Genomic DNA, 25,124 nt, shown 5'->3' with positions numbered 1-25,124 from the left:
CTTTTCTGTTTTCTTTCAGCACCTTAGAGGGAGTCATGGGTTTGTTTTAAGAGAACTCAAAAAGATAGAGATATAAATAAAGTTAACAGGCAATTGTGGATCACAAGAAGCTCAGCTGAGCTCAAGTTACAGATGAACCTGCAATTGTCACTGCACTATTTATGCCTCCAGCTCCATGTAATTTCAGAGGTAACTTCTTGTCCCAGTGCTGTACTTTATGGTCCCCTATACATGTAACCACTGGTTTAATTGTCCCTTTGCACAGAGAGTGAAAATACCATGGGTAGGTAGAAATAAGGCCTGAAGTGTGACTCATTCTTGAGTGAGATGAGTGAGAAGCACATTTCAGAGAAAGAAGGCAGCTCACCTGCTCCTGAGAATGTCTAGAGCTGCGTGGGAGCTGAGAGGAAATTCCTGCTGCTCCACTCGTGGAGATGGAGAGAGCCCACTTTGGGTTGGCAGGGTTACTTGTGCACACAGTTCATGGTGCTCGAGCCTTGCTGGTGCTGCAGTGGCTTGGAAGAGTGACAGGTCCCAGAAGCATTGGCATCTGTGTATAAAGAAACCCTCCAGCTTTCCTTCCTCAGACTTGTGATGTCTTACAGAAAAATTTAAATACTTCACTGGGGAGAAACCACTGAACTAATTTTGATCATTGCAATGCCTTGATTTCCCACTTTGAAGTGTGCAGGGCTGATGGCCACATGGGTGTGAGCAGTTTCTTGTTCCAGGCTGCCCTGCCCAGTTGGCAGGGCTGGGCAGTGCCCTGACATCTGCCTTGGCCTGAGGTGTGTGGGATGTAAGCTGCTTTTTAAAGGTGCTGCATGAATATTCACTGTGTGCCAGGTGCTGGAAGGTGCCTTCGATCACATCTGATCTCGCTGGGTTTCATTGCTCTTGTATAAATAAAAAATCGTTGCCTCAGGTTTTTTACACAGCAGGGCTGATATTGGCAGTGGTACCTTGTTGAAATGAAGGAGTGTCTGTCTCATTACAGATAATGTGAGCCCAACCTGCATTTTCTGCTTTGTGACAATATACTGCACCAGATGAAAGTCCTGTCAGTGTTATGTACAAGTTCAGAACTTTATTATTGTTTCTCCAGGACTGAGAGTGTTTGTTAGTTGGGGAGAGGTGAGAATTTGATATTTGCTTTCTTTTTAATTGTACAGTAATATAAGAGTTGTTGCAAAAGATAGACATGACAAGGAATTACAAAATCTGATTGATGACTGTTTTTTACAATGCAATTTGCATCGATGTTCTCCTTTAAACAGGCTCTCTGGTTTTGCTTGTGTGCATCCTGTCAGCATGAAGTTTGCTTTGTTCATGTTTATAGCAAATACATAACTTAGTCTGTATTATTTTTAGAGGCTGAAAGACGAAATATATGAATATAGTGTGCTGCAAGTAGTAAATGCGTAATTTATACTTTTGGATGGTTGAGGATATCGTGTTCTTTCATAACAGCATTGCCCTCACCAAGAATCAGACAAAGCTCTTGCAACTGTTGTCACTACAGTTAAGCAAGAATTGAAACCAGTATTAGGTGTCCAAATCCCTCTAGTATTTACTGAAAGCAGCATGGCCAATAGCTGTAGACACATGCAAGTTCAGATATCTAATTTGGGAGTCTCAAGGCCACATACAGTCACCAGAGCTGCCACAGGATGATTCAAAGCTCTGAATTTAGTCTGATTCTCTCCTCTTGACTCTGTGAGGAATTGAGTTTCTTGACTTAATGTTTAAATTAGCTGCCTAGATTGAATTGATTCTCCACCTCCCCTCTGACTGCCTTTTGCTGTTTCCTGATTCCTTTGTCTTGTTTTTGTTTTTTTTTTCTTTTTGAAAATTATCTAGTAAGTGATAATGGATATGGATAGTGGATTCAAGTGGTGGAAAATATACCTCAGGAAACTGAGAATGGAAGCACTTTCCTCTCTCTTGAAAAATTGCATCTTGTCTCCATTTTCAGCCTTGGTAGGTCTGGCTTTGATTTTTCAGACACTGGAACTCTGCTAGATGAGGGAGCCCTGTCACAGGAGATGTACTTTCCATGTGCAGGAATTACCTAGCTGTAATTGGGTTCCTTCACCTTTTCACTAATAAATTAAATATCCGTACTTCCTTTATTCTCAGGCATTTAATTCTGATTAATAACCAAGTATGGTACTACTATTAAGCTGCTCCGGCCTCGGTGTATTTTTATAAGCATTGTGCCAGCGCTCTGCACTAGTGGTGTGCGTAGATAATGTGGGAGAGATGGGGAAACTTTTGATGTGGGGACACTGCAGAACTCCCTGTAGCGTTATGGTTTGGGAGGGGTTGGGGTCAGTGGATATCCAGTGTTTGTGCATTGAAGAGAAGTTCCCAGGAGTCTGTCTCTCACAGGAGTTTCCTCTTACTTTTTGTCTTTTTTGTCTTGCTGGCATTGAGACACTTCCCAGAGAGAAGAAAGAAATGGAGAAAGATATGGGTTGTTTTGGGTGGTTTTTTGGTTGTTTGTTTGTTTTTATTTTTAGGCTTTTTTGTCCTTCCACAAAAGCCAGAATTGTTTTTGCTATTTATAACTGAGATTTAGCAATGCTGTTGTTTCTGGCTTGCCAGCTGGAGAGGCCCAGAAGGGAGCAGCTCCTCTGCCCCAGTTTACCTCTGCAGCCTGGGCTCTTTTCCCGAGGCAGGAACACATTTCTGGTTATCCCATTCTCAGTGGCAGCTGAGCTTTTCTTCTGTTTGCAAAGACAAGAGTTCCTTTCCTGTCACACTCATTTATTTTGAGTTGAGATAGTGAAATCCCAATCTTCTTTTGTGTTTCCATCGGCCTGGATGATGGAGCCGTCATGTTCAGGGGAAGGAGCCTCAGATAAAAAGCAGCTCTTGCTTCCTGTGCCTGAATTTCCCCCTGCACAGGGCTCAGTCCTCTGCAGTGGAAACACAAGTGTAAGGAGGCAAAATCAAGATTCCTGAGCAGGCTGCAAACTGAGCAAGCCATTTCTCAGTTCCCTGCCTTTCTTTTCCCTCGCAAAGGGGTAGAGAGGCGTGGAACAACCCATGTGAAAACTTATGTCTATTTCCATTGAAACCAGACAAAAACAGAAGTGAAAGTTAAAATGCAGTTTTGTAGCAAAGCTGAGAGAATAACAGCATTATTAGGATTACAGAAAAGTCAGCACACCAAAAATATTACAATGTCAAATCAATGAAAGTTATACAGAAGATGACCAGTCCATCCTCTGGTTCACTTTCTGTTTGCATCCTCGCTCATGCAGTTTTCAGAAGTTTATTTTAGCTACTTGCATGGGTTTTAATTTTTTTTGTTGCTTTTTAAAATTGATTTAGGCTAGAAATAACTGTGCATTCCCTTCAAGAAGTTTTTGCTAAGCATGCCTGGTGTTTAGTGAATAATAATGATCAATAACAGAAAATTAAATCCAAGAGTTGTCTGTTCCTTTGTCTAATTAACCCTGAGAATTATCTCCCTGTGTTACAGCCCTCTCAAGCAGGATGAGTGAGGTGCACAGGTAGCTTTAGTAATAACATGGCACAAGCAGCTTAGGACATGTTTTGATGGCTCTTTAGTATTTTGGATCAGTAATATTTTTTTGGCAGCATCGAATGTGGGGAATGCATAATCTCTCCGAGCAGCCAATTAAAATGACTTGGATGGCAAGTTCCTCTCCTTTTTCCTCTTGTGTGTGGCTGTACCCTTCCTATCAAAGAAGTTGTATCTTAATTGGCAATCCCCCTGCATCTGCTCACTCTGTCACCCCCCACAGAGAGGCACAGTGCTTAATTAAAAGGGAGTTTGTGTTTGTTTATCTCTGGAATTTCACTTGTGCTTTTGTAGAGGTTTCAAAGGCAGATGCATTTATAGAGACCTTGCTAAGTAATTAAACAGCTAATGTTATTACTTAAAAAAAAGAAAAAGAAAAAAAGAAAAAAGAAAAAAAAAGAGCTGAGTTCACAGGAGGTGGAAAGAAGCCCCAAAGTTGCCAAACTTGGAATGGGTGTTGGAAAGGGACCCACCAGAGGAGCCAGTCCTCCTGTCGAGGGTGATATAACCAGCATGGAATGTGGTGGTTTTGCTGCACCATTTCTCCAGTGTGCTTCTCCTTGTGAAGTGGTGGCTGTTTCTGGAAGTGGCAAGGTAAATCTACCATCAGAGAAATTTAACTTGTGGCTACTCAAATGAACTTCCTGTGGGGGAGAATGTGTGCTAATAATGAAAAATACTGAAATCAGCAACTCGTTTCTGCTAAACCTATGGTTTTATAACTGTCTCAGGCCCTTTGGAGTTTTGTCTGATCTTTAACTCTCTAAATTACTTGCAGAGGACTGCATACCTTTGTCATCAAGGTTTTTGTTGAAATCACCTCTGAAGTGCAATAGGATCCCCTGAGAGAAATGTGAAGTTCTTCACTTGGCTTCAGATACCAGTGGTCTGGAAAATACTGCCTTTCATTTTAAGGGAAAATGAGCTGAATGAGGTTCTTGGGAGCAGCATTTTCCCAATGCCATGGCTTTTTTGCTACCTCATATCCTTCCTCTTGTTCTGCCCAAAGGAAGGCACGTTGCCAGGGATCCACTGGCTGGACTTCGGGAACTGCTTGGAGAGCACAGTCATCCTGCCAGGCTCTTGCTAGGACTGGACTGACCTTGGGCTGGGAAAGCTGCTCTGGACCCACCTCTTGCCCATCTCTTCTCAGACTGAGGGGTTCAGCTTCTGCCATGCCAGATGTTCTATGGCTTCAGCCCTCTGTGAAGCTGAGGGGTCTTAGTATTTCACACCACTTGGGTTTAGAAAAGATGCTTAAAATCAGAGGATAAAAATTATAATCATTCTGGATTGGGTTTCTTTCCCCTCTCTTTCTTCCCCCTGCCAGCTGCTTGTTTGCCAAGGCTGAAATAAAGGCAGTGGTGGCACAGTTGTGACTGGTAGCAGTGGCACATACATATTTCATAGACTCATAAGGGACAATGTTGGAGTTTATCTTGCATGAAACAATGCTGACATCTCATGATTGGAGCCGTGCTACGTAGATGGGCAAGGGGTAGTCGTGCATAACTGTGACTGCTCTGGCATGGTTTGAAATGTGTGCAGAGTTGGAAATGCCATTTGAATAGAAAGCTGCTGAGTATTTGGGCTTGACTCAGTGATGTCCTTTCACAGTGACTTGCAGGGCACTTGGCACAAAGCTGTGGTTTAGTCCCTTCTAGACTTTGGCAGTGCTGGACCACAAGCACAGCACGCTCAAGGGGACAACAACAAAAATAAATAGTGAAATTGAATTTATGCTGGTGGTGTGGGCCAGAAATAAAGCTGCTGGGTAGATCAGTGAGAGTTGTACTACTTACTCTACCTCCCCTGGTTCATTAATACAATGAATCTAAGCAAAAAAGGTCACTCTCCTGCTTTCCCTTAAGTTCAGAGGAATCTTGCTAAAGTGGGCCTGTATTGAGCTCTCTGCTGTGTGGTAGGAGCAGGGATTGGAGCATGAAGTAGAAAGTATTTAGATATGATGTACTGTAAGCTGTGTTTCTGCTCCCCTGAGCCAGAGAATTTAACTGCATGTCTAATGCAGTTAGTGCAGAGGCAAATCAGTCCCTTGCTGTGCTCACTTGGGTGGGGGAGGAGGAAGTCAAAAATCAAAGCATGAGTTGCCTGAAATTTTGGTGGTATTTTCAGTTTTGTTTGTTTGATTCCAAGGAAGTGGGGGAGAGGGTGTAAAGAGAAGCTCTTCTGGAGTCAAAGTGCTATAAAAGGAATAGGAAACCATTGAACAAATGGATTTTCTGTTTGCTTTATGCACTCTGCTTTTCAGTTCCATTAGGACACATTAGACTCATGAAGGTGACCAGCGAAATTGTCTTGACAAAGATTTCTGCAAGGAGATAAAAATAAATAAGTTAGCAAAGAGTGACTGGAAAGACCTTACCAATTACCAGTTCTTCAACCTCCTTGCTTAATTTTCTTGTGAGTTAATATGATAGGAGGAGGAGGAACACACCTTCATCAGAATGCTGCACAGGAGAGCAGGGTTGCTATTAAAAGCCCAATAATGACTTGTATCGGTTTATGCAGATTTGCTCTGCTGGGTTACTCTGTGCCTGGCACTTGGCGAAGCACAGATAACATTTAAATCAGGCAGTAAGTGTAATTAAGTACTACCCTTCAGCGCATCTCTCCTTTTAAGACATTTTTATACACCATGATTTAGAATATGACAATTGGGTGAGATTAAAGCAGCAAATTGTGCCTATAAAACAAGCCCTGAGAATAGCAAGGGACTGTAAAATTTTATAAAGGGGAATACAGCACATGCCTCCAATCGGATAAAACTTTTGTGAGCTGGGAGATTAACTGTGAAATACAAATAAGATGATACAGTATGCATAGCATTCAGATAGTAAATTACTTGTTATTGTAACAACTTACTCCTTCTACCCAGAAGAATTTCTTACTTAACTTTTTCCAGAAAATCTCAGCATGTGAATGATTCATTAACTGCTGGAGGTGTGGAGGGAAGGTAGGAAGTCAGCAGTGGTGTCCCTGTAGGGAGAGCAGTGGTGTAAATGTAGCATGAAGGATCATCTGTGCTGAAACACATGCAGTCAAGCTTGTGATTGGTTTCTTCCTCAGCTTCAGTGGACTTGTATTTGCAAAGTAAAAAAAAAAAAAATCCCTCCCTTATTTCAAGTCCTTAATAAGACCCATTGGAAGGTTTTCTTGGGGAACAAAAATGTTGCTTTATATGAGAAGTCTAAAATGTTGTTTCCTGTGGGCCTTGACTGTGTTTGGCTGATTTGGTTCTGCTGCACTTTGAGTGCATCTGAGCATCTTCATCAGCTTCACTGGGCACACCTGAAAAAAAAAAGGCTGTGAACCTTTTAGAAACTTCTTATTTAATTTGTAACTCTCAAACCTAGTGGGCCACAAGTCATCTGGACACATCGCACCGAGGTTGTCACTGATAGCAGTGAAAGACAGTGACTCCTGAGATATCACTGGTCCCAGAGGCTTCTGCTATTCATCAGCTGTTGTGTTATGGCATTGTCCTTCACAGTCTTATTGATCTCACATTTTCTCCCTTTCTTTTCCGTTCACACTAATCATCCCTTATTCAGTCTTGCAATGCTTTTTTTAGATTTTTTAAACTGATTTCTTAATTCCTCAATTGATAACTTCATTGTCCTTTATTAAGAGCCACAGAGCCTGATGATACTCAGCTTAAATGTCTGGTGAAGGCACGTAGAACCCAAAAGCCTGCTCATTTCTTCCCAGCTGTATTAGCTGTACACAGAAATTGTGTTGCATTGAGCCCATTGTATGTCAGTCACATTAGAAGGAGGATTTGTGCATGTGGAACAGGGAGGAGGATGATGTCTGGATTTCTTACTGTCTATCATTCTCTGACCATCTTTGTTCTGCATAAAAGAACCCAAACAACTTTATGACACTTAGTTTTAATGATGTATTATGTAAGGAAATAGTAAAACTGGAAGGAGAGGTTTGAATTATTCTGGAGGCGAGTATTACATTTCAGTAATAGGACAGTTGGGTTTTAAAGGCTGAGCATCACTGCCTTATGAACAAAATATAAGGCCAGGCCATGGACAAATAGCAGAGTGAGGAAGGAAATGGAGAAGAAATAAGTAGGAGCCTCTGATGAAAATGCAGCTGCATGGGCAGTCAGGCATTTTGGGGGCACATGTCATGCTCAGCCCTTGTTTTGATTGGGGGGATTTTTATATATGTGTGTTGCTTTTATGCTTGACTTCCTTTTGACTTTCTGATTTATTATTCAGTACCATATTTATGTTTGAGATTGTTTTGATATTGTTAGGGAGATGTCAATACTTCTGAATCAACGTTAAAAACATTCTGGTTTATAGAAACGTTGACCTTTTCTTCTTGCTTGGTTTGAAAAGTCAGTTCAAAATGGCAAGGTTTTGTACGGAATGGAAATTCCTTTTTCTGTGTGAAGCAGGTGCAGCCAAAACAGGTGTTCTTGTCCCACCACTGGACCCATCTTTCATCCTCTCCTGTTTTCCTGGGAAAGACAGGAATTTTCTTCTCAGTATCCTGTTGCTGCTGGATATCCAGGAAGATCCTGGGCAGGTTCACTGCTGCAGCTCCTGCTGCAGTTCCTCAAATCACACCATCAGTGTCTTGCTGAATCAAACCAGAACAGTTAAAACATTTCAAAACATCTGTAGGAAGTCATTAGCATAGAAAAGACTTTTGCAAATGGAAGTCCCAAACGTTCTAGGCATTGTTCTGACAAGCTGTCAGCGAGCAGTGTCTCTCTCTGCTGGTCCCGCTGGGAAGGCAGCTGCCTCTGGCACCCCTGCACCTCTGCTGCAGGCAGAGCCCCAGGGAGCCCAGCCTGGCTCCCAGCTCACACTGCATCTGATCCACCTTGGCCTCCTAACTAGCCCAGCAGCCAAGTTCCAGCTCACTGGATTGCTGCTCAGGGGAAGTTTTTCCCCGTGTGATGATGCACTGATAGCAATTTCTGCCCATCCCAGTGTCCGCACTTCTTCACGTTTTGTTTGAGTGATGTGAACCCACAGTCTTTCATTACATGTGTTCTCATGGAAGCTTTTGGTAGTAATGGACTGGTCTTTGGGATTTTGCCTCTACTGTTTATATGTTTGTTGGTGCCTGTGGTGTGTACCAGAGTGTTACCCAGGCCACAGTGAACTTCAGAGTGACCTGGAGCACAACTGAAACTGCAAGCTGAGAGTTGCCTGCACTGACTTGTTTGACTGGGACCAGAACATTTTAGTATTTAATTTTTTTCTTTATTTTTACCCAGGTTTTGCTGATACCTCTTGTTGCTTAATCTGCCTTTCAGAAGCATCAGCTTAATTTTTTGTGTTGGAGCTTGTAGGGAATAAGCACAGAAACTGGTGGGATATTTGTTCTATTTGGAATGCAAAAGGCTTAATCTCAAAATTTGATCAATAAGCTGTATTTGACTTATCTGTATACTTTAGTATTAAAATTTGTTTTCTTATTTGAATAGGTTTAGGATTGGTCTGTTGGGATGCCGGTGCTTGTTGATTAAAAACCAAAAAAAGCAAAATAATGTATTTTCTTCTCAAAGTAATGCTTGTCATTTTTAAAGTTTACATCTAAAGCTCCTGGAAGTGAGCAAAATGGGCAGAGGTTAAATAAAGTGAACTGCTCTGCCTTAACTTCAGGGAAAATGTGCTGCAGTAGGAATGCCAGTATTCCACCTCAGGTAGGTATTTGTAGGTCCAGCCCTGTTGACATTAATGGGAGCTAAGCAAGCAAATCCTCTGCTTATAGATGGGGAAAATGGAGCTATTAATTGAAACTGCTGCTCAGCAACGCAAATGGTTATTTTCAGCTTTTCTGTATTTGGAAATACTTTTTAATATTATTCAGCTGTGTTGGTGCTGTGTTGTGACTCCTGCTTGGGCTGAAGAGTTAAAATAAATGCATTTGGGATATCCTGTGTCACCTGGGCTGTATGAGGAGATACCACATGAATTATCCTGTGCTACATCAAAGGAGCTTCTGACTTGTGAGCAATGGACTGACTGAAACTCCACAGTGCTGACGTGTGGGACTGCACCCCAGATAACCTTTCCTGCTGCCTTGAAATCATCCCTTTTCAAAGTATTGCATAGCTTCTTGAGGCAGTTGTGTTGCTTCAGTAAAGACTTGGGAAGTGATGGTTCTGAAAAATGTCAAATTGTCTCGCATGGTCATTCCTTTACATGTAACAGTGATTTGTCAGGGACTCTTGCTTAATTAAAGACTTAATTAACTTAGATCAAGCATAACTATTATATTATTTTAAAAATTTAAGAGGATTAAGACTAAAAATACCAATGGCTCAGGTGTTCTTTGGCTGAAAAGCCAGCAGCTAATGTGATTTGTCGTTGTGAGCTGCACTTGTCGCATACAAATTATTTTTGGTCTTTCATTCTCTGAAACACTGTAGGTTTTGGCAGGATTTTGTCCTTTGAGATATTTCTGCATTAAATAATGTATTCCATCAAAACTTCAGTAGTTTTGTAGCTTGCTTAATAGTTGATTTGTGGATTAGGTAAGAGGTAAATACAGGAAGTATATATGAGGCATGGTATAAAGTCAGACCTTTAGGAAAAAGTTACTCTATTTTGAGATTTATGCTTCAAAGTTTCTGCATTAAACCTTTGTGCCCCTCCCCGGTCCAAAAAAATCATTCCATGTTTGTGGGTTTTTTGTTTTGTTTTGGTTTTTTCTGTGTAATTCTCTTTACTGTCTGCATTTCAGTGATAAAACCCTATTCAGTGCTAGGTTGTGAGTCCTTTGAAGTCACTAATAAATAATTTCTCTTAAATATCTGCTTTATTACTTCATGGTCGTGCTGTGACTGAATTCTGTAATCATGTAAAACATACTGTGTGTTTCTGGGAAGATCAGTGCTAGGTTGTGAGTCCTTTGAAGTCACTAATAAATAATTTCTCTTAAATATTTGCTTTATTACTTCATGGTTGTGCTGTGACTGAATTCATACTGTGTGTTTCTGGGAAGGCAGTGGCAACAAAATGTGCCGCTGCATCTTCTCTTCAGGGCTTGATAATGCTGTGAGGACCTGGATCAGAGGAAGGAAAGGAAGCACAAATGAATATGGTATTTGCATCCCTAACAGTCTGCTTTTCTTTCTTATTAAACAAGAGAAGTCAAATGTTAGTTGAGGTATTATGATATTATCATGCATTACCTACCTAACCTGCAAATTAAAGTGATGGTGTTGTTCTCTAACCTCTTTTGGAGAAGCTGTGTTTGAAAATACAGATCATTAAAAGCCCAGGAAGTAATCCAACAACCCAGACGTGTTTTGGCACACTTGGGTTCCCTGGATTTTATTAACACTGGTTGTTACCTGTCATTTCAAGACAAAAGTGTATTTATCTTGGAGTTTCTGATGAACAAATCCTGGACTAACTTGGCAGTGCTGGGTTAATGTTTGGACTAGATCATCTTAAGGATCTTTTGCCATGTAAAGGATTCTGTATCTGTTTCAAATGAGATCTTCTTAAAACATTTTTCCTGTGAGACCAAAGGCAAACAACAGCAGCAACAACAGATGCTGGAGCAGCATCTGGCCTGGTATCTCCTGTGCTGTTTTTCTGGAAAATTAAAAAAAAATAAAAATCCTTCTAATGTGCAAGCAAAGCATCAGCATTTTGTACCTTTTTTCATTTGAACACATTTATGCAGCCATGTGTGGTCAATGAGACTTGGATGGAAAGGAGAAGCAGTAAATGTATATCTAATCTCAGAGAAGCTTTGAAATTTGGGAGAATGGAAGAAGCACTAGGTATACTGGGAGAAAGAAAATGCAGTGGAAGCTCATTTTGGAATTTACATCAGTGCCATCACACTTGGAAAAAGCAATTCCTTCTTGTGCTGTGTGCTTGCTCCTCGGGCTGTGCCTCTCTGAAGAGGCATCTGGCAGAGTGAGCAATGTCTGGGTGTCTGTGCAGGTCCTACTGTGCCACTGAGAGTGAGCCACTAGCATAGAACTAATACTGAGAGCCTCAGCAATATGGATGGCTCAGATGGATTTCCTGCCTGGAGGAGTCTGAGAGAAGAGTGCAGCAGGTTATCTGTTTTGTCTCCAAGCCATACTTATTTCCTGTATGGAAGTGCATTTCATAATCTTCAGCTGAACCGTGAAGTAAAACTGCTCCTACAGTTGGTTCAAAATAAATGGTTGTTTATTGTCATCATCACTGCAATAGGGCTGAGTGGTCAACATTTCTGGGAAGTAATGTTTGGTTAAAAAAATATTCTCCTTGAATGTTTGAAGACTAAGAGTCAGACTAGCAAAAGCCTTAGCATGTTTGTACTTAATACCAAATCAAGTAGACCAAACTATTCCTTCTTCTGTTTATCAGTGAACTTGTATTTGTATTGCTATAAATTAAACAAGTTGTGCTTGTCTAATCATTGGTGCACACAGGGACCAGCTGTTCTTCTTCCTCATCTTAATCACTTTACACATTTGATGGTGGTTCTTTCATGCTTTCCTGGGTTTCTCTTTTCTGTACTGCTTGTTTAGTTGTTTTATTTAACATGAACATTCCATTTAGCATGTTGGTGTGTTCGGAGTGCCTTCTACTGTGCTTTCCGTGGTTTGACCCTCTCTCTTTAAAGAGCAGTACATGAAACTGAAGGCTCTGTGCTACCCAAAGTTGCCTCAGTGTTTAGGAGATGTTTTGACATGAAATATGGCTTAGATGACTCCTATGTAGTGTTTGTGGTAGTAGCACTTTAAAAAAAGTGTGATCCTAAGCACTGCTAAGGATTTGAGCTGTAGTAGTCCAAAGGCACAATATTGCACATCCTCCAGGCAGGAGAGGGTCTCCAGAAACTTAAATCTCAGGTGGGAGGTTGGATATATCTTTTAAATCCAAGCAGCCATATATTTTACACTGTACAGACCAGAACAAGTCACTGGGCAATTCTGCTGTTGGATTTATAATTTCTCCTTAAGACAGAACACAGTGTTCTAAAACACATCCACCCTCTGCTTAAACCAATGCCATGAAGAAACCTTTCCAAAAGGAGCATTTTAAAAAAAGGGAAGGGGAAGATATTCCCATCCTTGCAATTATTCAGTGCCTGTCTGTACCCAGTGGGGTGGCTCAGGACAACTGGCAGTGTGTTAGCAACTACACTGATCATAAACTGAAGAGAAATGGACATTCTTGAGCCAAGAGAGCATAACTGCAAGTATGTTTATTTTTGGAGGGATCATAATGCCAACTGGCAGAACAAACTTGGCTAGGTGGATAGTCTGGTGCAGCTGCAATAAAACACAAGGATACTGAATTTAGCAAAGGAGCAACAGGAATTATCACTAGTATTGTTGCTGGGGAGTACAGATGCAGTCTGGCATTTTATCAGCATAATCTTAGTTTGAACTTAATGAATAAAATTTAATACAGGGAGTTTCAAATAGCTGGTGCTGGATTTATAACCAGAGTGCAGGTACATTTAATTTCAGTAAGTACATTGTGCTCCTCCTCATTGTTTGTGTAGTTTGGATGTTAACTGTTGTTTATGCATCAGGTTTTGATCTTTCAGAGAATTTCTCTGGCATAAATTATATGTTATGATATTTTCTTCCTGTGTAAGACTTGAAATATCTGGATATATCAGATGGGCAGAATTTGTGCAGTAGCTCATTTATCAAAGACTGGAATCATATTGTACATTTTTATTCTTATGTTTTGTCAATAATTTGGACATGGCTGTGGTTAATGCAGGGACAAGTAAAGACAGGATGGTGACATGCTGGCAGTGCTCTGTGCCATGATGAACAGGCATGACATGACCCACTGCCCGTGGGGAATTTGCCATCTCTGGTGCTCAAGGTGTTCCTGTGCAGGCTGGTTAAGGGATGCATGTCTGGGATTAACTGGAAGGCAGCTCCAGTCGTGATGCACATATTACAAGCTGAAAACTTGGCTCTGAACTGCTGCTTAAATCTATTTCCAAATTCACAGTGGTTCTGCAGAGCTCTGAATCTCACCAGTTTCCCTGGGTGCACTCCTGCAAAATTTTGGGTGAGCTTGCTCCCTGAGTCAGTGGAGCTGAGCAGATTGCCTGAGGATGAGACACCTGGCTGGATCTTCTCCAGAGCAAGAGCACTGAATCCTGGCAAAGTTTCCCTCATCTTCACTGGGGAAGAGTGTTCAGGGAGTTTGCTGCAGTTCTGACCCATCCTTAAAAAGGACAGTCAGAAATAGAGGGAGTCTGCTCACACACTCTGGAATCCCAAGCAGAACAGCTGCTCTCTCCTGAAGAAAGGAGAATTGCAGACCCTGAAGGCAGAGTGGCAGTCTTTAGGAAGGATAACCAGCTTTTGTGTTAGCCATCAGCAGCCCAGAGGGGAACAGTTTTTGCAGTTCACCTCCACTTCAGCCACTAGGTATCAATGTATGAATTTAATTGTGGTTCAGTTGATGAGAACATTAACTGAAGAACCTGTAGGTACAGCTCAGACATTTCAGGTTGAAAGAGCACGTTTTGTAAAATTCCCACCTAGATGTTCCTACCTGGCAAGTTCTGTAAAAATATTTTTAGACTCTTAAAGACTTCACAGTCCTCTTCATATGTGAGAAAACTTCTTTAAGCAGACCATTTTCCTAATGAGGCTACTCTATGGCACTCTGCTTTCAGTTCCAAACGGCTCAAAAATGCATTTTAACTGTATTTCATATGTTTTAAATTCATTATTGATACCTTTGAGCATTCTGGAAAAAGACTTTCTCTATAGTGCAGATGGGGAAGAGAAGAAAAATACCTAATAATGAAGCATTCCTGTGAACCCAGTGACAGTACGTGGTGTCTGGTTTTGACCTCTTCTAACCCACATCCCTTTGCTTTTATCTTTCTTTTAGATTCTCCTCTTTTCTTCAGTAATGCTCATCACAGGAAGAGCTTTGGAGGAAATCTCTTTTGTAATGCATATCTTTGAGTGGAGGGCTGGGAGGGAAGTGGTGTGGGATGTGTGCCATAGTGGAAGATCAGGCTGGGTTTATACCAAGCTTGCAGTACTTTTTAACCCTGTGACTACTGGGTTTCAGAACTTGGTGTGTGTGGATGTCATCCTTATATTTAATGCCTCAGCCTTTGAGAGGTTGGAAATTATATGTACTGCTGATAATTCATATTTAGGATTGTATGGTGGAGTACTTTTCCCAATGCAGTTACTGCTCTTTCTGGCATCCATGACAATGATTTGTGTTTCCTGGTGCCAGTTCTTGTCTTGGTGCACACTGAGAGGTGCTCACTCCCTTTACAATGTCTGTGGGAGAATTTGTGGAGAAGAAGCCTTGCCCAAAGCTGGTTATTGGTAAAGCCAAACCCCTTCCATTAGGGAATTCACTTGTGCTGGTAACTGTGGGAACACAGGAAAACATCATGGCCGGAGAGCAAAGCCCTTTTAGTGAGTGAGTCCCTGCTTGCCCATGAGATGTGTTGGATGCTCAGTTATCCTTCAGCCTGATGGCTCCTCTGACAGTGCACTGTGCTTTCAGCTTGGTGCAGGTGCAGCTGCTGCATCTCCCAGAGTCCCAGTCACTCTCAGGGATCAGTCCAGGAGGGAAGAAGGGAGGTCTGGTGCACATTTAGGTCCCCGTGTAGATCCCAGCCCGAGGGGATCCCTCCTGCACCCTCTGTTCCACCAAGGTCTTTTCGTTAGTGCTGCACTTTCATTCCCTGCCTTTTGGCATGCTTAAATCAAATTAAAGGCAAGAGCAGAGTTCCAGCAGACTTCTGTTTTAGGTCTGGTCCTTTATCATTTACAGTCTGAAATGCCCTGTAGGAAACTAATGCTTTATGTAGACCAACTGCAGTCCCATTTGCTACACAGATAATAATAAACCCTGAGATTAGTGAAGGTTCTTTTTTGAATTAAAATATCACTTTGGGGAAAAGCTGTCTTCACTTGCTGTTGTGCACAGTCAGTGTCTTTTCCAGCTTGGATTGCTGCCAGAGCTCTGGCTTAGGGCCTTCTCCTGACCCTTTACAGGTTCTTATTAGTGTTGCTTGGGTTGTGCATGAAGAAACTGCAGAGTGCTGTTAGAGGGGGGTGGGATTAATAAATGGTAGTACAGGAGTCTCCAGCAAAGGTTTGGTTTAATGGGACAGTATTAAGAAATGGAGTAATTATTGAATTGTGGATTGCTTTCTTTTGAATGTGGCTGTGGTAGCTTGTTATACTAAGAATTCCTTCCTCCCCCTCCTTTTTTGTTTAATATATTATAGATACTGAGCACAATTTTCGAAGCTAGACCCAGTTCAGTGTAACAATTCCTTGGACAAGTATCTGGCCTCTAAAAAAATAAAACCGTAAATCCTTCTTGTGTTGTTTGACTTGTTAACTAGCCTCACCCCTCAGCTGCTTGCCTGGATGTTTACCCTGGGGCAATGCTGCAGTTTTGAAGCTAAGAGAACATTGAATGTTTTTTTCCTTTCCAGAAGAGCTGTACCCATCACTGCCTGCACAGTCTCTGAATAATGCATGACAGTTTATTTGCTTGTGTATGGGAGAGATCTTCCATTCCCGTTTAACATTGGTCTTATCCTTCCTCTTGCATGTATCCCTTTTTCCTCTCCTCTGTCCTTTTTGTGCACCTGAGTAGGACATGCATTCACTTGCTTTTGGCAGCCGAGGACTTTCCAAGATGAGTGTGAGTTTGGCTTGATACACGTTTTTTCCATCTCAGCCTGTTGTTGAGGGCACGGAGCCACTGTGGTGGTGTTGAGCAGAACAAGGGGGGCAGATATTCCCCTGCAGGGAAGTGAGGGTGGCTGAAGAACATCTGACCAGTGAGGGTGGGAAAGGGCTGTGGCTACAGGCACTGCCTTCCCAAGAGATCTGTTATTTTCATTTTGGCCTCGAGACTGATGCACGTTGCAGGCACTGGTACATCCTGAACATCAGATTGATTGACTTCTTGGAGATCCACCTGCATTCCAGCATATGGAACCAGCACCTTTTCATTTAGGTGGCAGTCTTGGCTTCAGTGTGGATGAGGAGAGGCTGTGATTTTAGAGGCAAATGAGTTGGAGAAGCTCTTTTTTAGTATGTGCAGAATTAGTTTGATTGATCAGATTTGACACCAGTCAGGGAAGAGAGAGCAAGAACACATTCCAAGTTGGTTTTCTCTTCTGTATTCTCTGAGTATTATGAATATTTTTTCCCCTCAGCTGTCATAGTCTTCTAATAAATGCTTTCCTTCCATTAAATTTTTTAAAATGAGATTCTCTCTGTAACAAAATCCACAGTTTAAAAATAACTTCTGTGATGTACTTTTATGGTGGCAATTTCAAAGCCTGTGGAGATGGTGCTGGAAGATGCTTCTAATCTAATAATGAAATGTGTATAGCATACATGGAGAAGAGAAGAGTAGCTGGAATCAGCTTATTTTTCTTTTCTTGTGTTCTTGCTTCTTCAGCTATTTCTGCTATCTTCCCCTTTTAATTGCAAGACAGGGCTGAGGAATGTAGAATTGTAGCTGTCAGAAAAACTAGAAGAAAAGGTCTGTTTCCATAATCTTGCAGCTTCTTCTGTTTCAGGAGCCTGCTGGAATCACTGCAGCCTCTTTTCAGAAAAGAACAGCATAGTCTGCTTCATCTCTAACTGCTGTCAACTGTTTAAGCTTTCCATTCCCCAGCCCTCACTCAGAACATGTTTTCAGCTCAGCTAGGGATGTTATTACTAACTGATGAACAAACCTGAATACTGAACATGGCAAACGATTGACATTTTTAAAGGTAATCATAGAAACTCTTCATCCAGCAGCTGCTGAGGCTGCTCTGGATGCTGATACCCCATCTGATGCCAGCGGTGAAAAGCCTGTACAGTGTCAGCTCGAGACAAGTGGCTGTAAAATGGCAAGAAAGAAGTCTGATTTTCACGACACTGTCATAGTTTGTGTCGAGCGCACTCTCTTGACTGGGAGACATCTGATGCCAGCGGTGAAAAGCCTGTACAGTGTCAGCTCGAGACAAGTGGCTGTAAAATGGCAAGAAAGAAGTCTGATTTTCACGACACTGTTGACTGGGAGATCAACAGGAGACACATTCTTGCTAATACCTGCACACTCAAAGTGCTGTAGTTTGGAAAACACCTCTTGCACAAAGCTTAAAATACCACATTAGTAAGAAACTGTCCTATTAATTGAACAAATTGCATCTACTATTTTTTTTTCTTTATTTCCCATTTTGATGGAGAAAAAAATATGACAGATAACTGCTTCGGCACAGAGGGTGGGGGATTGTGGGCAACTTGTAATATTTGGCATGAGCAAAAAAGCCATTGCTGAATTTAGAAAGGCAATTCATTTATGGGGAATTAAGCTCCTAACCCCATTTGTTTCTCTGGAAACACACTCTTATTTCAGAAGCTCTGATCAGTGCCTACAGTGCAGGCTCTGCTGTGGCTGTCACCATTCTGTGCTCTGCTGACCACAGCACTGACACCTGGCCTCTGGTCCTGTTTGCTTGACCCAAATCTAGCACTTTACTTTTTGAATAATTCAACGTATCTAGTAGATATAGATGTTGAATTTTCTCATGCTCCCATCTGCAGGAATGGCAGAATTGAATGAGGAGTCCAGACTCCCTTCACTCATCCTTGCTGTTTGTGGTGGGCCAGCCCAGTCCTGTGAAGTAGCAAGTGAGATTTTTCTCTTCTTGAAAGCAGAATTTACATTGGTTTTGTTACTGTGGCTTGGTAGGATTTCCTTTAGCTGGGTTACTATTTGCAGACTGCCCCAATTCTCCTGTTTCTTTGGACTTTGAGCTTCTCTTTTGCTAAGATCTTCCCTCAAATATGGGATGTTTTCTGCTGGGTGAGGTCCCTTAGCAGGGAGCCCTTCAGCTCTCACTGTGCTGGGAGCAGATGCTACCTCAGGGGCTCTGGGTTTAATTGTTGTTTACACATACTCGGATCTGCTGACCCTGCAGCACATGAGTGTGAAGAGGAGTTGAAAGGGTTACACGTGTGCTTGGCAGTGTGGAATTTTGGTGTGCACCAAAATGAGCTGCTTCTCTGAGAAGAGGTGTTGTTGGGACACAGACTCTTAGAAATCCCAATACTTTCTAGGGTGGCTATTTCCCCCTTAATTGTCATTTTGATGAAAACTGCCCTGTTTGGAGAAACAGCTTGATTAGCCACCCTCTTCCAGTATTGTGTAATCCCTTCATCTCTATTAACTTTCATCTGATGAGATGTTTGTATTTTCTTGTAGTGACTGGAGTGGTGGTAGGAAAGGAGGCTTTTAGGTGAATTTCCAAGTGGTTTTTCACCTTTTCACCTTGCTGGATGGGAGGGCTGAGGGTCTTTAAGGAAGCAAATGCATTTTCAGCTGCCCCATTTTTACTTTTAAAAGTGTTTCTCTCAATAAAGCAGTGGGCTGTACATCTATTAATAACATCCTTACATGGAAACAAGTGCTCAGTTACATCTCAGAGAGGACAGATCAGCTTTTTTGAGGTTTGCTGCCTCCTGTGAACTCTGACACAATCTGATTTAATTTGTAACAGCAAAGACTTTCAGTGGTTAATTACATTAACTCTAGGGACCAGAACTTTGAGGTCATTAATATATTCAGTAGTATTTATGAGCTTAAATACCCAGAAGGAGCTCAAGTACAAATCCCATGAACCCCCCCAATGGAAAAAAAAATAATATCGAAACCATAAAGCCTTGTCTTTGCCTTCTGGAAAACGTTCCTTTTGCTGTACTTCTAGACATGTCCTAAGCTATTTTTTTATATTCAAAATTGATCACTTTAGTAAAGTCCCCATGTGACAAAAAAATCCCCAAACCAAAACAAAAAACAAAGAATTAATCCTAGACATCAGGGTAACAAATCTGAAGGATTAATACATATTTGTGAATTTCAAGCTTTATAATTCAACATTTGTAGTTTATTTCACACTTTTTTCCCTGGCCAGACTGAACATTTTTATTCAACAGCTGCTCTCAGAGTAGGATTTGCTGAGCACTTTCAATAATAGCGACACTATTTTATTTCTGCCCTGGTGTTCTGGGACCGCATCTTGGTGTTGGAGGCCACATCTTCCCGGAATTTTATACAAGAAGCAACAGAAAAGAACATTAATCTAACAGAGCCACAACTTCACTGCCAACTAAAAAAGAAGAGCCAACAGATTCTAACTTGGATTAAAAGTCACCTGTGAACAGAGGCAAAATATTCCTGCAGGCACAGGGCATCTCTCTGAAGAGAAATTGTTGAAAATGCAAATGGCTGCAGGAGAGTTCAGTGTGATTGCTTCGTGTTTCACAGGCACTGTGGTTTCATGTGCCCCAGGTCAGCTCTCAGGAGATGAACAGCCAAGATTTCTGATTTCTGGAAGACCTGTGGCAGCTTTTCACATGCCATCTTCAAACTCCTCCCGTTTGCTTTGCAGGCAGAGTCACTCTTGTGGAGGATTCCTTCGGGGGCCTGGATAACAGATGTGAGCATGGCACCCTGTGCAGCCTGACAGCACAGGGCAAATACTAGAGAAGAAGAAAAGCAACTTTTAAAAAAATCATTATTATTTTTTCTCCAAGCTCAGAGCTGTTGCATCAGCTCTTCCAGTTGTGAAGGCATCCTTGACAGGACATCACATCTTAATAATGCCAAGCATCATCTTCACCATAGCTCTTAAAAGTAGGCAGGGGCTCATAATCAGTTCAGAGTCCATTGGAAAGCCATCAGCTGGATGAGGAACAATTGACCTTTCAGGAAGAGCTGTACAATTAGAGGAAAGCTAGATAAAAGTACAGACAAGATAGAGTGAAATTGGAAAGCAGCATATTTGTATCAGATAAGAAAAGTGGGTGCTGGGATATAGATTCTCCCCATTTTCAGGTGGAGAAAATTCATCTGAAATGTACTTTCCAGGAGGTGGGTTCACCACAACTGTGTGCTCAGAAGAGTGTGATAAAATTAATGACTGTCCTTCAGTTTGATGATAAATCCACGTTCCAGTGGAGAAACCAGTCGCACACACACAGCACCATTGAACTCCCTCTTCTTACTGGCTTAACTTGACAAAACAGTCTCCTATGTCCCTGCTTCACATCCAAGGCAAACTGGAAGTTCACTGATAATTGTTATTAAATTTTGTGCCTCCTATTTGCCTCTCATTTCTTGCTCAGGAGAGGAGGCAAATGAGGATAGATTTAAGGGGGTGAGCATGAGGAGATCAGAGTGAAAGCATGGGAAACTGAAATTTGGAGTCTCCAGTTGAGAAAACTGTCAGGTTTGGCACAATGTAAAGGCCAAAGTGCTCTGACCTGAGCAGGGGCCATTGATTTCTCTCAGAGGCTGTTGTCCTGGGCTGGAAAGAGGAAAGACAGGAGAAGCAAACAGGCAGCAGAGTCTTCCTGATAGGCAAGAGTGATTCTACCAGCAGTACTTAATGAGCAGAAAAATCATTGTTTAGCTTAGTGTAGTGGGCAGACTAGAGAAAAAAAGTTCTTGAAATGAGACTTAGAGCAAACTGTTTGTGAGATAATATTAAAGCCTGTCTGGTCTTTGATCCTAAACTTGAAGAAAATAAAGGAAAGAGATGGTCTGAACCAGTGGTCTGATGCCTTGAAAGATTTCAAGTTGAAGTGGAGGGGTGGAGGGGCACAGATGGAGAGAGGTACACAAATACTATTCATGACATTTTATCTCAAAATGTCAAGTGCTAAAGCTCTGAAAATATGCTTACATGATAGAGGCAGCACTGCATAATTGAAGTCCCGTGAGAGTTAAGGAAATCTGTACTTTCTGGCCTTTATTTGTTTAAAAATAAAAGCTTTGTCAACACTGTATGTACTGCTGAGTGCATATGGCACTAAATCTCAGTGTAAAGTGCTGAGGTTTCAGGGATTGAGCAGAGATGTTCCCTATGGCACCTTTCCCTTTGATCTCAGAGACTGGCCTTTGGCAGCCTTTGCCCCTACTTTACATCTGTCCTGCCCTTTTCTGAATTCCTGGGTACAAGCACTGACATAATTTTGAACTGAAACAAGGGAATATATGTGTTGAGTTGGTATACGTAAAAAAAATGGTGAAAATGCTCATGTGTTGGGTTGGTATATGTAAAAAATGGTGAAAATGCTCATGTGTTGAGTTGGCATATGTCAAAAATGGTGAAAATGCTCATCTTTATTTTTATCACTTAGGAAACGTGCATCACTGAGTGTTGAAATGTTAAACCTAGAATTCTGGAAGGGTCCTAGCTCAGCAATCTCTCCCAGAGACAAGTGAGTCTTTTGCTTCTTCAGTTCTTCGGTACCCCAAAAAATGTGCCCACATTTCTACAGGAGTGCCCTTGAGAGGGTCTGGCCTGGAAATTGGCTCTGAATGTTCCCCACCCACTCATGTTTTCCCAAGACGACCCTGGCTCCGCTCTTGGCCAGAAACTCCCCTGCAGAAATGTCGCTGGGCTGTCGGCAGGAATCCTGTGCAACAGCAACAAACATGTGGGACACGCTTCCCTGGTATTGGAGGGAAGCCTGTTTGTGTCAGCTGCATTAGAAGGATTGTTCCAGAACAGTTCATCCATGTGTAAAGTTGCCCCTGTAATTCTTCCAGGGCTGAGGAGCTCAGGGAGATCTGCTGGCAACAGCGCTGGCGGCTCTTTCCTCTTTCCAAGGTGCTGGAGGTCAGAGAGGAGCAGATTTGTAATTTGCTTGTCTGAACCAGTTCTTCTGCCTTGTTTAGTGTAACTGGAGTTTTCATGCTGTGAATCAAACTTCCAGGGATATAATACTGCAGAATTTAAATGGGAGAGCCCCATCTCCCCACCCTGCAATTTGCCTTATGCAGATAAAAATGGGGAGAGAGCTTGTTGCAGGCTCTCCCCTTTGGAAGCTATTTAGCATTATAAATCACAGGTACACTTTGCAGTGGGCCTTCCTGGTTGTTTATCTTTAGATAATTACACACCATGGGCTATTTTTCCCCTCTCTTTTGAGGAAAGTACTGTGGGAGTTACTTTGGTTTCTTTGAATTTAACCTTTGTTAGCTTTGGAGGAAAAAAATTCATTTTCTCTTACTCAAAGTAAATTAGGTGTGTTCATTATAGCAACTCAGAGGATTAAGCACAATTACTGTTTTTTTTTTTTCCTCAGAGTAATGATTTAATTGCTTTGATTTTGTTTTGTTCATATCCTGAGGAAAAAAAATTATGATAGTAGAAGAAAATGCCTTTAACTATTCCTTTCCATACAGTGTGTGCTTCTGTATGCCTGGCAGAACTTGCCTTATGCTAACCTTGTCCTTCTAGTGCCCTGCTTAGAGATTTCAGTTCCTAAAATTTTAAGGCTTTGTGTAGGTGTGTGTGTATATATGCCAACAGACAAAAACAAAATACATTATACAAGCATACATAAATATATGTTTACATAAAAATATTTTTGTGTATGTGTGTGTCTATATATGTACACACACATATAAAAATAAAATAAATACTGACTTTCCCTTTAACTTTGAAAGTGTTTTGTTTTCTTTCAGCTCCAGCAAACTGGATTGAATTACAACTGAATTGAATGCACTTCTACAGCACCTTCCCTCAGGGATCTAAACCAATTTTCTCACCATTGCTAAATGCTGAACTTCCCCTGTACCCTCACAGAGTAAGTAGGATGCTGCTATCTGAGCTCCAGGGTAGGAAAATTAGGAAAAGTGTTGAATGCAACATACTGGAAAAGAAAGTGATAAGATATTTAGCTCTTGGTTTTGAATACTGTTCTGTGTTCACGCAGTTGTACTTTTTTGGGGGACTGAAGCCTTGCAATGTGTAACCTTCCTATGGGAAAAGGAAGGGCTTTATATATATTCAGCCCTGTAGCAGTGTGTTTGGTCAGTGTGGGGCACAGCTTTGGGATGGAGTAGGAAGGAACAGGAAAAGATATTTTTGAGAAATATGGAGTGTACTTCTGACTTGACCCCTGATCTGTTTTAGCTTGACCAGTCACACTGTGGGCTCCAGCTTCTGAAAAAAGGCATTTAGAAATCAATTCAGGGAGGAGAGGGGAAGGAAACAGCTGCAGTTCTCAGGTGCTTGTCCATTGCAACCCCTGGCCAAGGCCAAGGGAGCTCCTATGTCAGATCTGATGCAAAGGGTTCAATATACGGTGACAGGGACAGAAGATTTGCCTCCCAGACTTTTTTTGTTCAGTTTCTTGCGTGGCCATTCTGTGTGTTTAACAAACAAAGGGAGAGTGTGATGATATTCACCATCCTTTGGAGATTCCTCGGTGGTTGTGTTCTAATAAACTAAAAAGAAAGCTGACTGCAGGAAGGTTGGTGGCTAGGTTAATATACACTGTAGTGGAGTCATTTAAAATAATCCAAGCAAAGAAAGGAGATTTATATAAAAGTACATTTCCATTACTTGTGCCTCTGGCACAGTAATGTCTCATCTAGCATAGCAAAAAGCTAACAACATTATTCTTGTTTCTCTTTGTAACATCCATAGCCTTTAGTACTGCTATCCTTTGTTAATTTTCCAAAGACTAGTTGTTAATTAAGAGACACATTTGACTCAAAGGCAAGTCTTGACTGAAAAGAGCTCAGAGAACATGGCAGGAGTCTTGTGTTTTGGGATTTTTACATTATTTTTGAAACAACATCTAATTTTGAGCATGTCAAGATCCAGTTAAAATTTTGATGAGTGGGATCCAAGCTCCCATTGATGTCTTCATGGCAGTGGCATTTGATCACTGTTTCTTAGCTGGAACAGTAGGACAGGTCTCATTTTTGGATGGGTGAAAGAAGTCCACTTTAAACAAGTACAGTTAGGTTTTGATTTCCTTCCTACCCCTTTTCCCCCCAGAAGACTCAAGATCAGTCATTGAACACCACAGGTATGGCAGCACATTTAAACCCACTTTCTTTTACATTTTTTGTAAGGGCTTAGCACCTGGTGAGCATGAAAGTAGAGTTGCTACTTAGCAAAGTCTGGCTACTTGCTTTGGTACTGAAATAGAAACAGCTTTCTTCTAAAAATCAATCCCAAAGGGCCAAGACTAAAGTGTTTTGTATTCCCATTACTTTGAATGGAAATTTCTCCTTACTAAGGAGTTTGGCATTGGGATTGCTTAGAGAGCCAGGCACTCCTTTTATGCAGGTCCATTAATTTCGATTCTGCTAAATGTGTATTCCTAATTGCAATAAGTCAATGTACCTAAAGAGATCAGAGGAAGGAACTGATCCAGAAGGGGGAAAACTTGTTACTGTGTGCTTTGAAGCTGTGAGATTGAGTGACCACATCATCTTGGCTGTGACTTTCAGATGGGTAAAGTGAATGTATGGCTTTTAAGAGATACATGGTATAATTAATGATTAATCAGGGCCCTTTGTTTTGCACAACTTTCAATTCTGCAGTCAAGGCTTGTGTGTATAATGGATGGTTTATATTTTCTTTCTTGTGCAATTTACCTTTGTTGACTGCACCTCTTTGCTCCTGATGTCTGTAAGCTCTAATAAATTGGGGAGTTTAGACAGACAGTTCCTTAGGCAGGAGCTCTCCCTTGGCTGGTGATGCTGGTGAGACCTGCCTAGACTATAAA

The 25,124-nt window shown here is 41.5% G+C and overlaps 1 protein-coding gene across 6 annotated transcripts in view; it reads left to right on the top strand.

The window, feature by feature from the left end:
- The window catches only part of SGCD (sarcoglycan delta), a 306,318-nt gene that overhangs the window by 12,384 nt on the left and 268,810 nt on the right, over positions 1-25,124 (top strand). For 4 of the 6 annotated variants that reach the window (XM_041397419.1, XM_041397416.1, XM_041397418.1 and 1 more), the window contains exons 1-2: positions 21,732-21,812; positions 23,065-23,186. The exons of 1 other annotated variant lie outside the window; for it this stretch is intronic. The gene's annotated coding sequence lies outside the window, so the exon portion shown is untranslated. Of the gene's footprint in view, positions 1-21,731; positions 21,813-23,064; positions 23,187-25,124 lie in introns of those variants that run through there. One more of the 6 variants, XM_041397414.1, reaches the window with a different exon arrangement.

This window comes from Onychostruthus taczanowskii, unplaced genomic scaffold (assembly GCF_017590055.1).
Source record: "Onychostruthus taczanowskii isolate IOZ18803 unplaced genomic scaffold, ASM1759005v1 scaffold14, whole genome shotgun sequence".
In the NCBI taxonomy this organism is placed as follows: Eukaryota; Metazoa; Chordata; class Aves; order Passeriformes; family Passeridae; genus Onychostruthus; species Onychostruthus taczanowskii.
Note: the sequence above shows the minus strand (reverse complement) of the source record. Positions and strands in the feature narration are given on the sequence as shown.